General features: G+C 51.7%; 1 pseudogene; it reads left to right on the top strand.

The window, feature by feature from the left end:
* Positions 1-8063: 8063 nt before the first annotated feature.
* On the top strand, positions 8064-9762 carry LOC136481461 (uncharacterized; annotated as a pseudogene).
* Positions 9763-16249: the final 6487 nt, after the last annotated feature.

The raw sequence follows: 16249 nt of genomic DNA, 5'->3' as shown, positions 1-16249 counted from the left end.
GCGATTAGTCCTCAGCACACGGAGCTTCTTGCTGCTCTCGGCCTCTGCGCATCTTGAACTTCTTGATCGCCGCCGCCGCTTCATCCTTGCTCGTTAGGAGTTGCAGCCACATGTAGCGACTGCAATCATCCACGAGTAGGAGGAAGTACCACCGACCACCGTTTGTGGCTGGCATGATCGGCCCACAGAGGTCGCCGTGGATGAGCTCGAGAGCGTCCATCGCGTGATACTTGGCCATCTTTGGGAATGGTAGCCTTCTCTGCTTTCCGGCCAGGCAGCTGTCACACAGCTCACCTCCATGCTTGATGTGGGGTAGCCCTTGGACCATCTTCTCTAGCCGACCAAGCGCGTCGAAGCTGAGATGTCCAAACCGGGCATGCCACAGCCACGATTCCTTGGTGTGCCTTGCCGCCAGGTACACTGGCTGCTCTACCTTCAGGTCGAGTAGGTACAACCAGTTTAGGGACCTCTTCACCTTGGCAAGGAGTCGCTGTTCCCGGTCCCTGATCCTGAGGACTCTGTCCTTGATCAGTACCTCGTTACCATGCTCATCCAGCTGACCAATGCTGATGATGCTTGAACGCAGCTGGGGGATGTAATATACATCTATTAGCGCGTGGTGCTCCCCATTCTGGCATCGGAAGATGATGGTGTCGCGCCCTTGGATTGCCACCCTTGAGCCATCACCAAACTTCACCGTACCGGTAACATCGTCGTCGAGCTCGGAGAAGGCTACCTTGGAGCCCGTCATGTGGTTGCTGGCTCTAGAGTCTAGATACCACCGCTGCTCCTGCTCGCCGCCTAGATGTCCAAGGTGGACTTGGGAGCGTGGTTCGTCGAGGTTGACAGCTTTCAGGGCCTTCCCAGGTCCTTCCACCATCGTCACCTCTCCCTTCTCCTCGGCCTCGAAGTTGTGCAGTGCACAGAACGTCGCCATTAGGATAGTGGCCTCATCATCATCAGCTTGTGCCAGATGAGCCTCAGTCTTCTTCTCCTACTTGTGATTTGGGCACTCCCGTGCCCAATGGCCCATCTTCACGTAGCACCGGCAGGTGTTGGGGTCGACCTGCTTCTTCTTCTCCGAAGAAGCCTTGCCGTGACGCTTGCCATCGCCACCGTGGCTGGAGGAGGCTACCCCGGAGTTCCTCCGAGCAGCCTACTCCTCCTCTGTCAGCAGCAGTTTGCCGCTGTCCTTGGTTGTTGTCGTCTGCTCCAGGCGCTCGTCCACCGCCCATAGACGGCCTGTCACATCCTCAATAGTGAGGGTGGACAAGTCCAACATCGTCTCTATGGAGAGGGCGATCTGGATGTACTTTGCCAGCACGCAGTGGAGGTACTTGGAGACCGCCTCCTCTTCGTCGATGGTGATGTCGTGGCTCTTCAGCTTGCTGATGAGCGTCTGCAGGCGGAGGGAGAAATCCTCCACCGTTTTACCATCCTTGAACTTGAGGTTGGCATACTCCTGCTTCAAAAGCTGTGTCGTCGCCTTCTTTGCGCGGTCGGAACCGACACGCATCGCCGCAATAGCCTCTCATGCCTCCTTAGCAGAGCTTTTCGCCCCCAACAGCTCTTTGTACTCCGCCGGTACAACAACGAGGATAGCCTACAACACTGACATGTCATCTTCCTTATTGTCGGTGCCCTTGTCAACAGCATTCAAGAGCCGTCGGGCTCTGAGCTTGACCTTCATGTCACCAACCACTCTCCATAGTTGGTGCGAGTCAGCGTCGGCCAACTAGTGCCGCTGACCTCCCGCACCATGCGAACAACGATCTCCTATCGTGGCTGTGCAGCCACAGCAGTGCCACTGCTGTCACCCATCTCCGAACCATCCGTCATCGCCGGCGGCTAGTCCGGCGACGGCGCTTGTACGGCTTTGATACCAGTTGTTAGCCCATAAGATCACCGGCTCAGGTGAGTCGACCACTCACCAGTCTTGCCGACCGCGGTCGACTAGGACAGACGTTGTCCGACCACACACTATGGCTAGAGGTAGAAGAAGAGAGGGAGAACAGAGCATACACACACAGCCAGAGACACCAGCGTTGGTCGGAGCCCTGTATAGGAGATGACAAATCTGAACTCTCTCTTTACTGAGTTGCAATGACAAACTATATATACAACTCTATCCATCTAGTCCTAGTACAGCTGTCATGCTGCTACAGTTAGTAGATATGACAGCATGGCTGACTTTGACGCCTACCTCTGCTGTGGCTACAGTGCGGCAGGTGAGCCGTTCGGCACCTGTCCCTGCAGTTGCTACGGTGCAGTAGCAGGGAGCCCTTTTCGGCGGCGCCTTCACCTGCTGCGCATTCACACAGAAGATGCAAAAGATTATCTAACAAAGTTTGAGGTGCCTCGATAAAAAGGAGCCGTCCACTGAGCATACTGAAGGCAGGACCATTGTGGCAACCAACCAACCAACCTGCATCCATACTGACGGGAGGATCACTGTGGGCCAATGCAGGGAGGCAATTAGATATTCAGATCATGGCATGAAGACTTTGGAAGGAAGAGGCCATGCCCCCAAAGAATCTCCATGGATCAATGTGTCTCCTCCTGGTTGCGTACAAGTCAGTATCCAAGCAAACAAGATATAATACTCTTCAATGTTTTGATTGTGGAGGTTGACAGGGGGCTAATTCCGTGCAGATTTGGTTCATGGATTGGGCAGTCAACGCTATATAATATTTTGATATATCAAATGTCAAATGTTAACCCCATTTGACGGCAAGCCACAGGTTTAGCAGAGAGCAAGTGTATGTTCATATCTTCAAGCAATCTTTGTGTGTTAAATGCTGACACACACTGCAAATTGCATGGAGTCTTTTATGTTCATATCCAATCCTGCAAATAGAGGTTATATTGAAGTTATGCTCGTAAACATCTAATTCATCAAATATACCATTTTAATTTTGAGATATTTTCTAAGTATATGTTAATTATCTTATAGGAGTACTGACTAGGATTCCAAGAACCACATCGTAGTGTAGTAATGATTCTGTTCAGCTGGTTTATTTTGGTAGCATATAATAGGGGTGCACTCAAGGGTATATGAGTGTGCTGTGTGTACATACGTTGTCCGTATCAGTAGCCAAAAAGAAATATTTTGTTCAAACTTGAAGAGCATGAGACACCCGTACAAGCATCTCAGTTATAAGACAACCAAGAAGATATCTTTTCAGTTTTGCTACAAGTCCCTCTGAATCGCCTAAACTTAAAAATTGTGGGGAAGCTAATGCTCACTTTGAGTGTTTGAAGCATCTTTGTTGATTCCAGAGAAGTAAGGTTAGGATTTGGGGGCTTCAAGGTTAGTGACCGGAGGCAGCATGGCGCCAGTGGGGTAAAATCGCATGAGCAGACTGTCAATGGCCCAAGGTGGAAGAAGATGCAGATGAAGGCATGTGAAGATTTCCATCCAGCAAATAGAACAATGGGGGTGGTCAGCACTCAAGAAACACTCAGTGTGTGTAGTAGACATGCCCTAAAATTCCACCAGTCGTGATTGATCTCTGTATGCATAATGCAATCTTACAATGTCAAAATAGATCTCTTAAAGCAAGAATACCAGTGTTGTGGGCATTCCCTGAGCGCTAAGTCTTTGTCAACAATGAGGTCAACAAGTGCCAATCTGTGACCCAAACACCAATCCAAAGAAGTGGGCAGATGGATGAATGGGCTCTCTGAGCTGGGATCCCAATCTGTGATCCTATACACGAATCCACAGAAGTGGGCAGATGGATGAATGGCCTCTGATCTGGGATCCAGTTCAGTTGGTTGCAGTACCAACTTGAGAGTCTGAGGTCATTTTGACCAGGTCAGTGCTGTTTCACTATCAATGTGCACTGACAGGCGACAATGGTCACAGTTTCTGGAGCCTCTGAGTGACCATTGGCATCTAGGATGTGTCACCACTCACCAGTCAGGCAGTCACCACACTAGTCCCTCTCTACTTTGGAGGCTCAGTACTTACAAGCTCACCAGGTCAATATTTTGGTGATCTTCAGAGATTCTTTTTCAGTACCCACTCGCATTGAAAGCAAATGACGCCTTCATCGGGCAGAGCAGAGATCATGAATGCAGGGTGCAGATTGCAGCTCTGATCATCACCAGAGAGCAAGAGGTCGCCTCTAATTCTCTGAATAATTTACTGAGCTAAGCAACTTCTGATGTCTGATCTCCCAGCGAGGCAGCGATCACCAACAACTCAGAGATGACTAGGACTGTATTACAACTGCATTGCAAATCTTATCTCTTATTCGGAGCAGTGATATCTCGCAATTGCAACCACCCTGCTCAAGACACAAACAGCAACACAAGAGCAAAACCTGTCAGATAAGCCAATTCATGAAAAAAGTTTAAAATCTAGGATCCGGTCAAACTACCTAACTCATTCAGTTCAATGCAATGTATCATCATTATACCATCAGGAGGCAACATCACATCTCCCAGGAGTAGCACCGTAAAGTCAGGCAAACCGTGCCAATCATCCTTGCACTAAAATATGCAAAATTCAATGTGCCCATGTCAGTTGTCACGCACCATGCTTGCATAATAGAAATTTGAAATTTTGCAGATTAGAGCATATATTCAAATTTTTATGCTGCATTTTCAAACTGTGAACATAGATCTGGGTCTAAATAGACCACATCGACATAACATTTACATGTCTAAAATCATCAACAGAATAAAGTTTTTTGAGAGAAAAAAATCATCAGAACCGATGGGGCGTAACCCTCTTAGCGACGCACCATATCGGAACCCAGGTATGGTATTAAATGGGCAAGGGCCGGGTCGGCACCCCCTTGGTGACATGCCGTGTCGCGATCTGTGCATGGTGTCAAGTGAGTAAGGATCGGGTCGTCGCTTCCTTAGTGGCGCGCTACATTGCCGCTCGGGTGTAGTGAAAAATGAGTAAGGGTCTTCACATCTGAGTCAACCGGTGCGAAGGGTAAGGAAGCTAGTCGAACCAACTAGGATCCGTTTAGGTAGTTGGAATGCATGGTCGCTTACAGGTAAGTTAAGAGAATTAGTTGATACCGCGACTAGGAGGCGTGTAAATATATTATGCGTTCAAGAGACTGAATGGAAGGGTCGGAAGGTGAAGGAGGTGGACAATACAGGTTTCAAGTTTTGGTACACAGGGACAGTCGTGAATAGAAATTTAGTAGGAATTTTGATTGATAAGAGCCTCAAGAATGGTGTGGTGGGAGTGAGAAGGTAAGGAGATAGGATTATCTTAGTCAAGCTTGTCGTTGGTGATATGGTCTTGAACGTAATTAGTGCGTATACCCCAAAAGTAGGCCTCGACGAGAGTGCTAAGAGACAGTTCTGGGAAGACTTAGATGGCCTGATTAGAGCTGTACCTAGTAGTGAGAATCTTTTTATAGGAGGAGATCTTAATGGGCATATAGGTACTACAAGCGCAGGTTTCGAGGCAGTTCGTGGAGGTTTTATGTATGGTAGTAGAAATCGGGAGGGGGAGGAAGTTCTAGACTTCGTGGTAGCTTTTGACCTAATGATAACCAACACTTTCTTTAGAAAGAGAGAATCTCATCTAGTGACCTTCAGTAGCGGACAACACTCTGGCCAGATTGACTTTGTCCTTGCAAGAAGAAAGGACAAATGAGCATGCTTGGGTTGCAAGATGATACCAGGGGAGTGTGTTGTTTCTCAACATAAGCTTTTGGTGGTAGACTTTCGTTTTTAGATGCGTGCCCGTAGGGATAAACAAGCTAAGATTGAAAGAACAAAGTGGTGAAAACTAAAAGGGGAGACGTTAGAGGTATTCAGGGAAAGGGTTATCAAATAGGGCTCTTAGAAGGAAGAAGAGGACACAAACAACATGTGGGAGAAGATGGCAACCAACATTTGGAAGGTGGCCTCAGAGGTGTGTGGAGTAACCAAAGGAAGTGGAGGCGAGGCTAAAGATACTTGGTGGTGGAACGAGGAAGTCCAAAGGGCTATTAAGGAGAAGAAAGAATGCTATAGACGCTTGTACCATGACAAGAGTGTGAACAACATAGAGAAGTATAAGGTGGCAAAGAAGACTACAAAGCGATTTGTAAGTGTGGCAAAGGGTAGAGCGTACGAGGATCTTTACCAACATTTGAGTACGAAGGAAGGAGAGAAGGACATTTATAGGATGGCTAGGGTTCGTGAGAGAAAGACAAGGGACTTTAACTAAGTTAAGTGCATTAAGGATGAAAGGGAGCATATCTTGGTGAAGGGGGATAAGATCCGACATCGATGGCAAGAGTATTTTGACAAATTGTTCAATGGTGAGAATACGGACACAACCTTTTAGTTGAATGACTCTTTTGATGACACCAATATGTGCTTTGTGCGGAGAATCCAAGAATCTGAGATCAGAGATGCGTTGAAAAAGATGAAAGGAGGTAAAGCGATGGGACCAGATGGCATCCCAATCGAGGTGTGGAGATGCCTCGGGAAAATAGCTATAGTATGGCTAACCAAGCTGTTCAACCATATTTTTCGATCGAACAAGATGCCTGACTAGTGGAGGAGAAGTATATTGGTACCGATCTACAAGAATAAAGGAGATATTCAAAGTTGTACTAATTACTAGGAAATTAAGTTGATGAGCCATACTATGAAGCTATGGGAGAGAGTTATCGAGCACCGTTTGAGAGCAATAACGCAGGTCTCTATGAACCTATTTGGTTTCATGCCCGGAAGGTTAACCATGGAAGCCATTTTCTTAATAAGACAAGTTATGAAGTGGTATAAGGAGAAGAAGAAGGACCTACACATGGTTTTTATTGACATGAAGAAGGCTTATGATAAAATACCAAGGAATGTTGTGTGGTGGACTTTGGACAAACATAAAGTCCCAATAAAGTACGTCTGGCTCATTAAAGACATGTACAACAATATTGTGACTAATGTTCGAACAAGTGCTGGAGACACGGATGACTTCCCGATTAGGATAGGACTACATCAAGGGTCAGCTTTGAGCCCTTATCTGTTTGCCTTAGTGATGGATGAGGTCACAAGGGACATACAAGGGGACACCACTTGGTGTATGCTTTTCGCGGACGATGTAGTGCTAGTTGATGAAAGCCGGACATGAGTGAATCAGGAACTGGAGTTATGACGAGAGACTTTGGAGTCCAAATGTTTTAGACTCAGTAGAATTAAAACTGAGTATATGAGATGTGACTTCGACACTACTACTCGAAAGGAGGAAGATATTAGTTTGGAAGGTCAAGTAGTGCCAAGGAAGGATACCTTTTGATATTTAGGATCAATGCTATAGAGAGATGGTGATATTGATGAAGATGTTAGCCATAAAATCAAAGCAGGGTGGATGAAGTGGCGCCAAGCATCTGGTGTCCTATGTGACAAAATGGTACAACATAAGCTAAAAGGCAAGTTTTATAGGACGTCGATTATACCTGCTATATTGTATGGTGCAGAATGTTGGCCTACGAAAAGACGACATGTTCAACAGATAAGTGTCGTGGAAATACGTATGTTGCGTTGGATTTCTGGTCATACAAGAAGGGATCGAGTTCGGAATGATGATATACGTGATAGATTGGGGTAACACCAATTGAAGAAAAGCTTGTCCAACACCGATTGAGATGGTTTGGACATGTCCAACGAAGACCTCCAGTGGCACCGGTGCGTAGTGAAATCCTAAGCCAGGCAGAGGAAGACCGAAGTTGACTTGGGTAGAGGCAATAAAAGAAGACTTAAAAGGATAGAATATACCCAAAGACTAAGCCTTAGATAGGAGTGCTTGAAAAACAGCTATTCACGTGCCTGAACCTTGATTGCTTTTGCTAGCTTTCAACTCTAGCCTACCCCAACTTGTTTAGGACTTAAAGGCTTTGTTGTTGTTGTTGTTGCTGCTCCTCCTCCTCTTTCCTCCTTTGTATAGATGCCTTTTCTTAGTTTTTCTGGTTGCCAAGTGGCTCTCTCAGCCTCTTGGGTGGTTTTTATTGTGCTTGTTTCCCTGTACAGTTCTTACCCTTTTATATTTATAAAATCTCACAGTGAGGGTTTCCCCTGCTGTATTTTACGCTCAAAAAATAATAAAGCAAAAGATGCAGACACAATAAATAAGTAAAGCAGTGATGGGAAGCCATCTGTTGCAAGCAGATCAGCACTCAGCAATGGAATAAAGGACAGCCAACAATGCATGCTTTCCATGCCACTCAAAGCTATATTCACATTTGTCTTCTCTCACCTTAAAGCACCAGATCTGGAGAAAATGGCTCGTAAATTAGTATTTGTTCTGCCAATTGTGTTCCTCAGCTGGGCACTCCGGCAACTCTCTAGTGACCACCTCTGAGTCTCTGAAACGTTGTGGCTCACCAGGTGGGCATCCTCTGACATCTACATCTACCAGGATCAAGCTCAGGGATGGAAAGTTACCTTGCATACAGAGAAGACAGAATACAGAAAGACAAGGCCAGGTACAAGATCTACAGTACATGCATTTGAAGGCACCAAGGACTTTACCCTGCCTGTTTCCAAGGTAAAGCACAGTCACAGAGCACTGGACACTTAAGCGAAATGTTGGTTTCTCTCCATATTTTGCTTACTGGTTTCTTTGCCAATAAAGAAGCTTATGAAGAAATTGGGAATGTACTTAGTTTCTTTTGATAGATCTGAGTATGGTGAAGGTGACCCCAATCCCAGGAGGGATGTCAAGAGCAAAGAACTGGATATCAAGAAGATGGCTGACCAGCTGGATCTTGGGCAGAAGTTATATGTCTTGGGGTCTGGATGGGAGGATACTCTATTTGGGGATGCCTCCAGTATATACCTCACAGGCAAAGACATAGATACAACCAAATACATGTTAATGAAATATGCAACTCAGAATTCAGATTTCAGAGTAAAGCTGTATATGCTGCACTAATCGTCCCAACTATCAACTATTGGTGGCTTTCTTTCCCATTTAAAATGTCCAGGCAGACCTTCAAGAAATTAATTGTGCCATAGCAGAGGTCCCTCTGACCTCTGGACTGCAAACAATACACCTTCCATGCTCTACCAGTGGATGACCCAGAGGTGGCTCCCCTCTGCTGCAGGAGCCATGCGCCACCCTGAAATATTTTGCAGGCATGATATGGAAGGTTGTTCTTCAGAAGATGATGGCAATGCCAAGAACTACTGAGGAAAATCACAGCCTCGGATATAAAACATATAATAAAGGTTGTAACACACAAAATAGTAATTCACAGAGCTTGTAAATTGAACACGCAATACAAGGATTAGCTTCTTATGTGTTCATGCCGTGGAGACAACAATATACTAACATGAAAGTTACACGAAGAAAAAAAATGAAATATTTGTATTAAAAGTTGACTAAAAGCAATGTTATAACCTAGCCCTTTCTAACATATGTCGACATAACATTGATTTGTATTCCTTTTTTTTTAAGAATAAATCAAGCCAACAAGGCTTTTGTGAATCAACCCACCATGATTTACTTGTCTTTTGAAAGTTCGGAGTTTGTCCAATGAATATTACCAATCTGTTTAATCAAAATGAGAGTTCTGTATCAAGAAGCTTCCATTCCATGGATCAAGTATCATGAAGTCCCACAAGGTGGATATATGTCCATGCTGACCAACCGAATTCTCAAGGCACTCTTGGATTGGAGAAGATACCTCAGCTGTTGACAGTAGATCCATTTTCAAAATGCTGAGAACTTCAGCTGCAAACAACTATTTAGTTTTATTTTTTCCCTGAGGTTGTAATCCTACAGCATCAAGACTTGTCTAATTCAAAATATGATAGCTATACTGTCAGCTTAAGCTATTTTTTTACAGCATATATCAAATAATTAAGACAGCACGTGTGTCGTCAGTACTTGCTAGGAACTCTGGTTCTGCTCGCGAGGGATCGTAGGTTGTATGTGTGGAGGATCGGAGAGCGAGGTCGAAGTGCACGAGGAAGACGGTGCGGCGGCGCTGTGGCTGCAGCGAGGGCGCGAGAAGGACGGCTAGGGCAGAACTCCTGGCTCCCAGGGGAAGCCGGAAACAATTAGATTTGTTTCTGCTTAATCCTCAAAAGAGTCTTACAAGGTATTTATAACTCCTCTCATCTAATAATAGGAAATAACTTCTAGTAATTCTAATAATAGCTAATATGACGCAGCGATGTGGGCTTGAGGCCCATCCCGGGCGCGGCCCTAGCCACGAGCAGGCCTTCTCCGGCCGTAGTGCACGCCCGTCATAACATCTCTCCCCGCCTGCGAAAACAGCTCGTCCTCGAGCTGGAAGTCGGGGTAGGTAGCCTTGAACTCGTCGACGCGTTCCCAGGTAGTGTCCTCCTCAGCCAACCCGAGCCACTTGATTAATACGCTCCAGACACCTCGGCGTTGCTGCGCTTTCAACGCCCGATCCGGGGCTGGCAGGATGCGGCCGTCCTGCGTCGGGGGAAGGACACCGGACTCCGCTGGGGGATCGCCGCGATGCTGCTTCAACAGGCTGACGTGGAAGACATCATGCAGGCGCGCTCCGTCAGGCAGCTGTAGGCGATAGGCGACGCGGCCGATGCGCTCCAGCACGCAGAAAGGACCCGCCCAGCGAGGCCCCAGCTTGTGCTTGGCACGGGGGTCCAGAGACTGCGCCGTACGGTGGAGGAGGCGCAGCCAGACCCACGTGCCAACGTTGAACTCCACCTCTCTGTGGTTGGCGTCGTAGTACTTCTTCGCAAGCTGTTGAGGTTGAATAAGGCGTTGACGGACCTCAGCTAGCATCTCGTCACGGCTGCGTAGAAGAGCATCCGCGGCCTCAGTACGCGCTGTCCCCAGCCGATATGGCAGGATGGCAGGCGGGGGACGGCTGTACACCACCTCGAAGGGCGTCGCGCGGAGGGCGGTGTGGAAGGAAGTGTTATAGCAATATTCCGCCCATGAGAGCCAATCCACCCAAGCGTGAGGCCGGTCACCTGTAACACAGCGCAAATACATTGCGATTACCTTGTTCACCACCTCCGACTGGCCGTCCGTCTGAGGGTGAAACGCCGTGCTCATGCGCAGAGTCACGCCGGCCATCCTGAAGAGGTCGCGCCACACGTGACCGGTGAACACGGGTCCCGGTCGCTGACTATGGACGTCGGGAACCCGTGAAGGCGAACGATGCCGTCGAAGAAGGCGCGGGCGACGGACGTGGCGGTGTAGGGATGACCGAGCGCAATGAAATGCGCGTACTTGGAAAAGTGGTCGATGACGGTGAGAATGACCGACTTGCCGCCGACCTTGGGCAGCCCTTCAATGAAGTCCATGGAGATGTCCGCCCACACCTGGGATGGCACCACCAGAGGCTGCAAGAGCCCCGACGGCCGAAGAGCGTGGGTCTTGTTGCGCTGACAAACAGCACAGGAGCGCACCCAATCCTGCACCAACGTGCGATCGCCCGGAAAATAGAAATCCGAACGAAGACGATGGAGCGCCTTCTGAACGCCTTCATGGCCAGCCCCATGAGCGAGCTGTATGGCCTGGTGACGTAGGTCGCCAACGTCGGGAACGAAGATGCGGTGACCGTGCAGCAGGAGTCCGGCGTCCTCGCGCCAGGGAGCAGCCAGCTCACCCGCGCGCAGGCGTTCCTGCAGCAGCGCGGCGTTCGGCGCCGTAGCTGTTGCGCGGCGCACGTCGTCGATGTAAGTGAAAGACGGCCCGGAGATGTTCGTCGCTGCTGCTGTATCGTCGAGCTCGAGGGCAGCCTCGGCGTCGCGGCGGGATAGAGTGTCCGCCACCGTGTTGAGGCGGCCCGGACGGTACTCTACGGCGAAGTCAAAACCGAATAGCTTGCTGACCCACTGGTGCTGAGGCACCGTCGATAAGCGTTGGTCCAACAGGTACTTGGGGCTGTAGTGGTCTGTCCGGACGAGGAAGTGGCGCCCCCACAAGTACGGCCGCCAGTGTCGTACCGCCTGCACCAACCCAATGAGCTCCCGCTCGTAAGCGGCTAGCTTAAGGTGGCGTGCGGCGAACGGTCTGCTGAAGAAGGCGAGAGGGCCGGTGCTCTGGTGAAGGACGACACCGAACCCGGCACCCGAGGCGTCGCTGTCCACCATGAAGAGGTTGTCGAAGTCGGGCATTTGAAGGACCAGCCCTGTGGTGAGGGCGCCCTTGAGCGCCAGGAAGGCCGCCTCGGCTTCGGCGTCCCAAGCGAACGCGTCTCGCTGCAAGAGACGCGTCAGTGGCGCCGCGATGACGCCGAAGTCCCGAATGAATTTCCGGTAGTAGCCGGCGAGGCCTAAGAAGTCGCGCAAGGCACGGGCAGAGCGCGGAACGAGCCACGAGGCGACCGTTGCGATCTTGTCGGCATCCATGGCGACACCCTCGGCGGATATCACATGGCCGAGATAGGCCACAGAGGATGCCCCAAACGAGCATTTGGAACGTTTGAGGTGGAGACGGTGGGCGCGGAGAGCGTTGAGGACGACGCCGACGTGCTGCAGGTGTTCCGCCCACGAGGAGCTATATATCAGTATATCATCGAAAAACACCAGGACGAACCTGCGGAGATATGGGTGGAGGACGTCGTTCATCAATGCCTGGAAAGTGGCCGGAGCGTTGGAGAGGCCAAAAGGCATCACCAAGAACTCATAGTGCCCCTGGTGTGTCCGGAATGCCGTCTTGCTGATGTCGTCCGGATGCATCCGCACCTGGTGATAGCCGGAACGAAGGTCCAACTTTCTGAAGAAACGGGCGCCGTGGAGCTCGTCGAGGAGCTCGTCCACCACCGGGATGGGAAACCTGTCCTTGGAGGTTTGCACGTTGAGGGCTCGGTAGTCGATGCAAAACCTCCTAGAGTTGTCCGCCTTGCGAACAAGGAGAACCGGGGCGAAGAACGGAGATGTGCTGGGGCGTATGATCCCCTGCTCCAGCATGGCGGCGCATTGCCGCTCCAACTCGTCCTTCTGGAGCTGCGGGTAGCGATAGGGACGGACGACGACTGGAGCGGTGCCCGGCAGGAGGTGAATCCGGTGATCATAGGGACGTGTTGGCGGTAGGCCGCGCGGCTCGGCGAAGACCGGCCCGAACTGAAGTAGTAGCCGGTCCAGGAGGGTTTGTCCGGAGGAGTCGCTGACCGTCCGAACGGCGGGCTGCCTGGTGGTGTCGTCGGAGGAGGAACCGAGCCCCGTCCACAGGACGCGGCGGCCAGCGCGCGTGAAGGCCATGGAGAGGCTCTCGTAGTCCCACAGCACTGGGCCGAGGGTTCACAGGAAGTCAAACCCAAGGATGAGGTCGAACTCGCCAAGACTGGTGCCGAAACAGTTGATGAACTCCTCGTCGCCGATGGTCACGGCGACGTCGTGGGCGAGGCCGTGGCACGGCACGCGGTCGCCGTTGGCCATGAGCACCCGTAGCGTGGGATGCGGAACAGAGGGAAGCTGCAGGCGATAGAAGAGATCGGCGTTGATGAAGTTGGTCGTCGAGCTGGAGTCGAGGAGAGCCACCAGGAGGTGGCCCCGCACTATCACGGGAAGAAGCATGGCGTTCTTTGGGCGCACCCCTGCGAGCGCATACAAAGACACTGTGGGTGGCGTCCCGGCGGTGGCCGACGCCTCCCCCGTGGGCTCCAGGACGGGAGGGGCGACCGCGGGCGTCTCCTAGAACGCGGCCGCGGCTGCAACCTCGGCAGGGATCTCGGCGTCAACGTAGTCGTCGTTCTCCAAGTAGAACAGGCGCTGACAGACATGACCGCGGACGTAAGGTTCGTCACAGTTGAAGCAGAGGCCTTGGCGACGTCGTTCAAGTTGCTCCGCTAGTGACAAACGGCGGAACCGCGACTGACCGGGGTTTGTTGTCGGGAACGGTTGTGTGATAGTACCCAAGGATGGAGCTGCAGCCGGCCGAGCTAGCGGAAGGCCGGGACGCGTCGGTGGACGAACGCCACGCTACTGCTGCGGCTGTTGGGCAGGCATGAAGGCAGCCGCGCGACGTTCGTAAGCCCACGCGTAGTACATGGCGGATTGCAGGTCCTGCGGATGGTGCATCTCGACGTCCACCTTGATATGTTCAGGAAGACCGCCGACGTAGAGCTGCGCCTTTTGACGAGGGTTGAGGTCGCGCTCATGGCAGAGGACGGCGTTGTAGCGATCCGAGTAGTCCTGGACCGTGGAAGTGAAGGGCAGTCGAGCAAGCTCCGCCAAACGTGTGCCCCGCGTCGAGGGTCCGAAACGAAGCTGGCACAGCTCGCGGAAGCGCTCCCAGGCTAGTATGCCTTCATCTTGTTCGAGTGCGTAGTACCACGTCTGTGCAGCTCCGCGGAGATGGTAAGACGCCAACCATATGCGATCCGAGGAGAGAGTGCGCTGGCCGCGGAAAAATTGCTCGCACTAGTCGAGCCAATTCAGCGGATCCACGCCACCATCGTAGGTGGCGAACTCGAGCTTGTAGAAGCGCAGCGGCGCTGGGGCGCCCCCGTGCGCTCCGTGATCAATGGTCGTGGTGGTCGAAGTGCTGCCGACTCCAAGGACCGCCGGTGCGGCCGACCCAGTAGTGCCGCCGTAGAAGAGCGACCCGTCCATGTCGCCGTAGAACGTGCCGGATGTCGGGGCTGGCGGAACGACGGAGGTGGTCACCGTGGACGGCGTAGGTGAGGTGGCCATCGTGTAAACCGGCGCCGAAGTGGACCCCATCATCGCCCATGGCGGTATGGGTGATGGGGAGGTCGGCCACTGAAGCAGATGGAGAGGCACCCCCAGCCCGCTATGGGGCATGCCGTAGGGAAAGCGTGACTGTTGCGACACCGGAGGCGCGTCCGGCAGCGGCAATGTTGGAGGCGGCGGCTGTGATGTGGAAGACGGCGGAAGGATGCCGACCAAGGACGCCTGCATGGCGACCATGTTGCGGCCAAGCTGGTCCATGTTGCGGCTAATCTGATCGACCACGCCGGCCAGGGTTTCCAGGGTGATCGAGCCCTAGGTGAGCGAGCCGCCCGGCGAGTTGGACGCGGACGTGGCTGAGAGCTCGGAGGACGCCGTGGGCAGCGAAATGGATGACATCGGCGACAGAGCGACGTGGCTGAGCGGAGTGGAGGTCATCGTGCCTGGAATCGTTGATACCAAGCTGCTAGGAATTCTGGTTCTGCTCGCGAGGGATCGTAGGTTGTATGTGTGGAGGATAGGAGAGCGAGGTCGAAGTGCACGAGGAAGACGGCGCGGCGGCGCCGTGGCTGCAGCGAGGGCGCGAGAAGGACGGCTAGGGCAGAACTCCCGGCTCCCAGGGGAAGCCGGAAACAATAGATTTGTTTCTTCTTAATCCTCAAAAGAGTCTTACAAGGTATTTATAACTCCTCTCATCTAATAATAGGAAATAACTTCTAGTAATTCTAATAATAGCTAATATGACGCGGCGATGTGGGCTTGAGGCCCATCCCGGGCGCGGCCCTAGCCACGAGCAGGCCTTCTCCGGCCGTAGTGCACGCCCGTCATAACAGTACTTGTCCCTTACTCTGGTCCAAAATTTATGCCGTCCTAGAAAGCATGTAGTCAAAAAATTCAAAATTCAATGATTACTCCCTCAGGTCCAGTTTATAAGGCATTTTGTGTATGTCAACAGTCAAACTTTGTAAACTTTGACCAACATTTTTAACTATTGTAATACAAACTTGATACTGTTAGATTTGTAAGCAAATATACTATCCAAGAATCATAAGTTTATAATCATACACAATATAATATGACATAAATGAATGGTCAAAGTATAATTTAGGAGACCGTGCTATGTCAGACTATGCCTTATAAACCAGACCAGAACAAAGTTCGGCTAGGCGGCGACTACTCGACGACTACGCGCGCCTAGTCGCTGGGCGAAGCCCGTCGCCGCGACTAGGGGCATAGTCGCGCATCGCGGCGCTAGGCGGAGCCGTCCGCACGCCGTCGTGACCACTGCCCAGCCGCAGCCGTCGGGCGCAGCCGCGTGTGCGCCAACCTCAGCCGTCGGGCGGCCGCGCGTGCGCATGTGCCCGCTCCGGCTGGCCGTGGCCTCCGGTGGACGCCGCACCTCCCCTGGCTGCCGCCTGCTGCCCCTCCCCACGCCGGGCGCGGCCCTCTGGTTGAAGCCGCCCCTGCTCTGCTTCACTCGGGGAACCAGGCGCGGCCCTCTGCTCTGCCTCGCCGCCCCTGCTCGCGGCCCTCTGCTCTGCTCGCCGCCCCTGCTCAGCTTCGCTCGGGGAACCAGGCGCGGCCCTCTGCTATGCTCGCCGCCCCTGCTCTGCTTCGCTCGGGGAACCAGGCGCGGCCCTCTGCTCTG

Source organism: Miscanthus floridulus, chromosome 9 (genome assembly GCF_019320115.1).
Source record: "Miscanthus floridulus cultivar M001 chromosome 9, ASM1932011v1, whole genome shotgun sequence".
Classification (NCBI taxonomy): Eukaryota; Viridiplantae; Streptophyta; class Magnoliopsida; order Poales; family Poaceae; genus Miscanthus; species Miscanthus floridulus.
The sequence above is the reverse complement of the archived record's forward strand: the minus strand, read 5'-3'. Positions and strand labels throughout refer to the sequence as shown.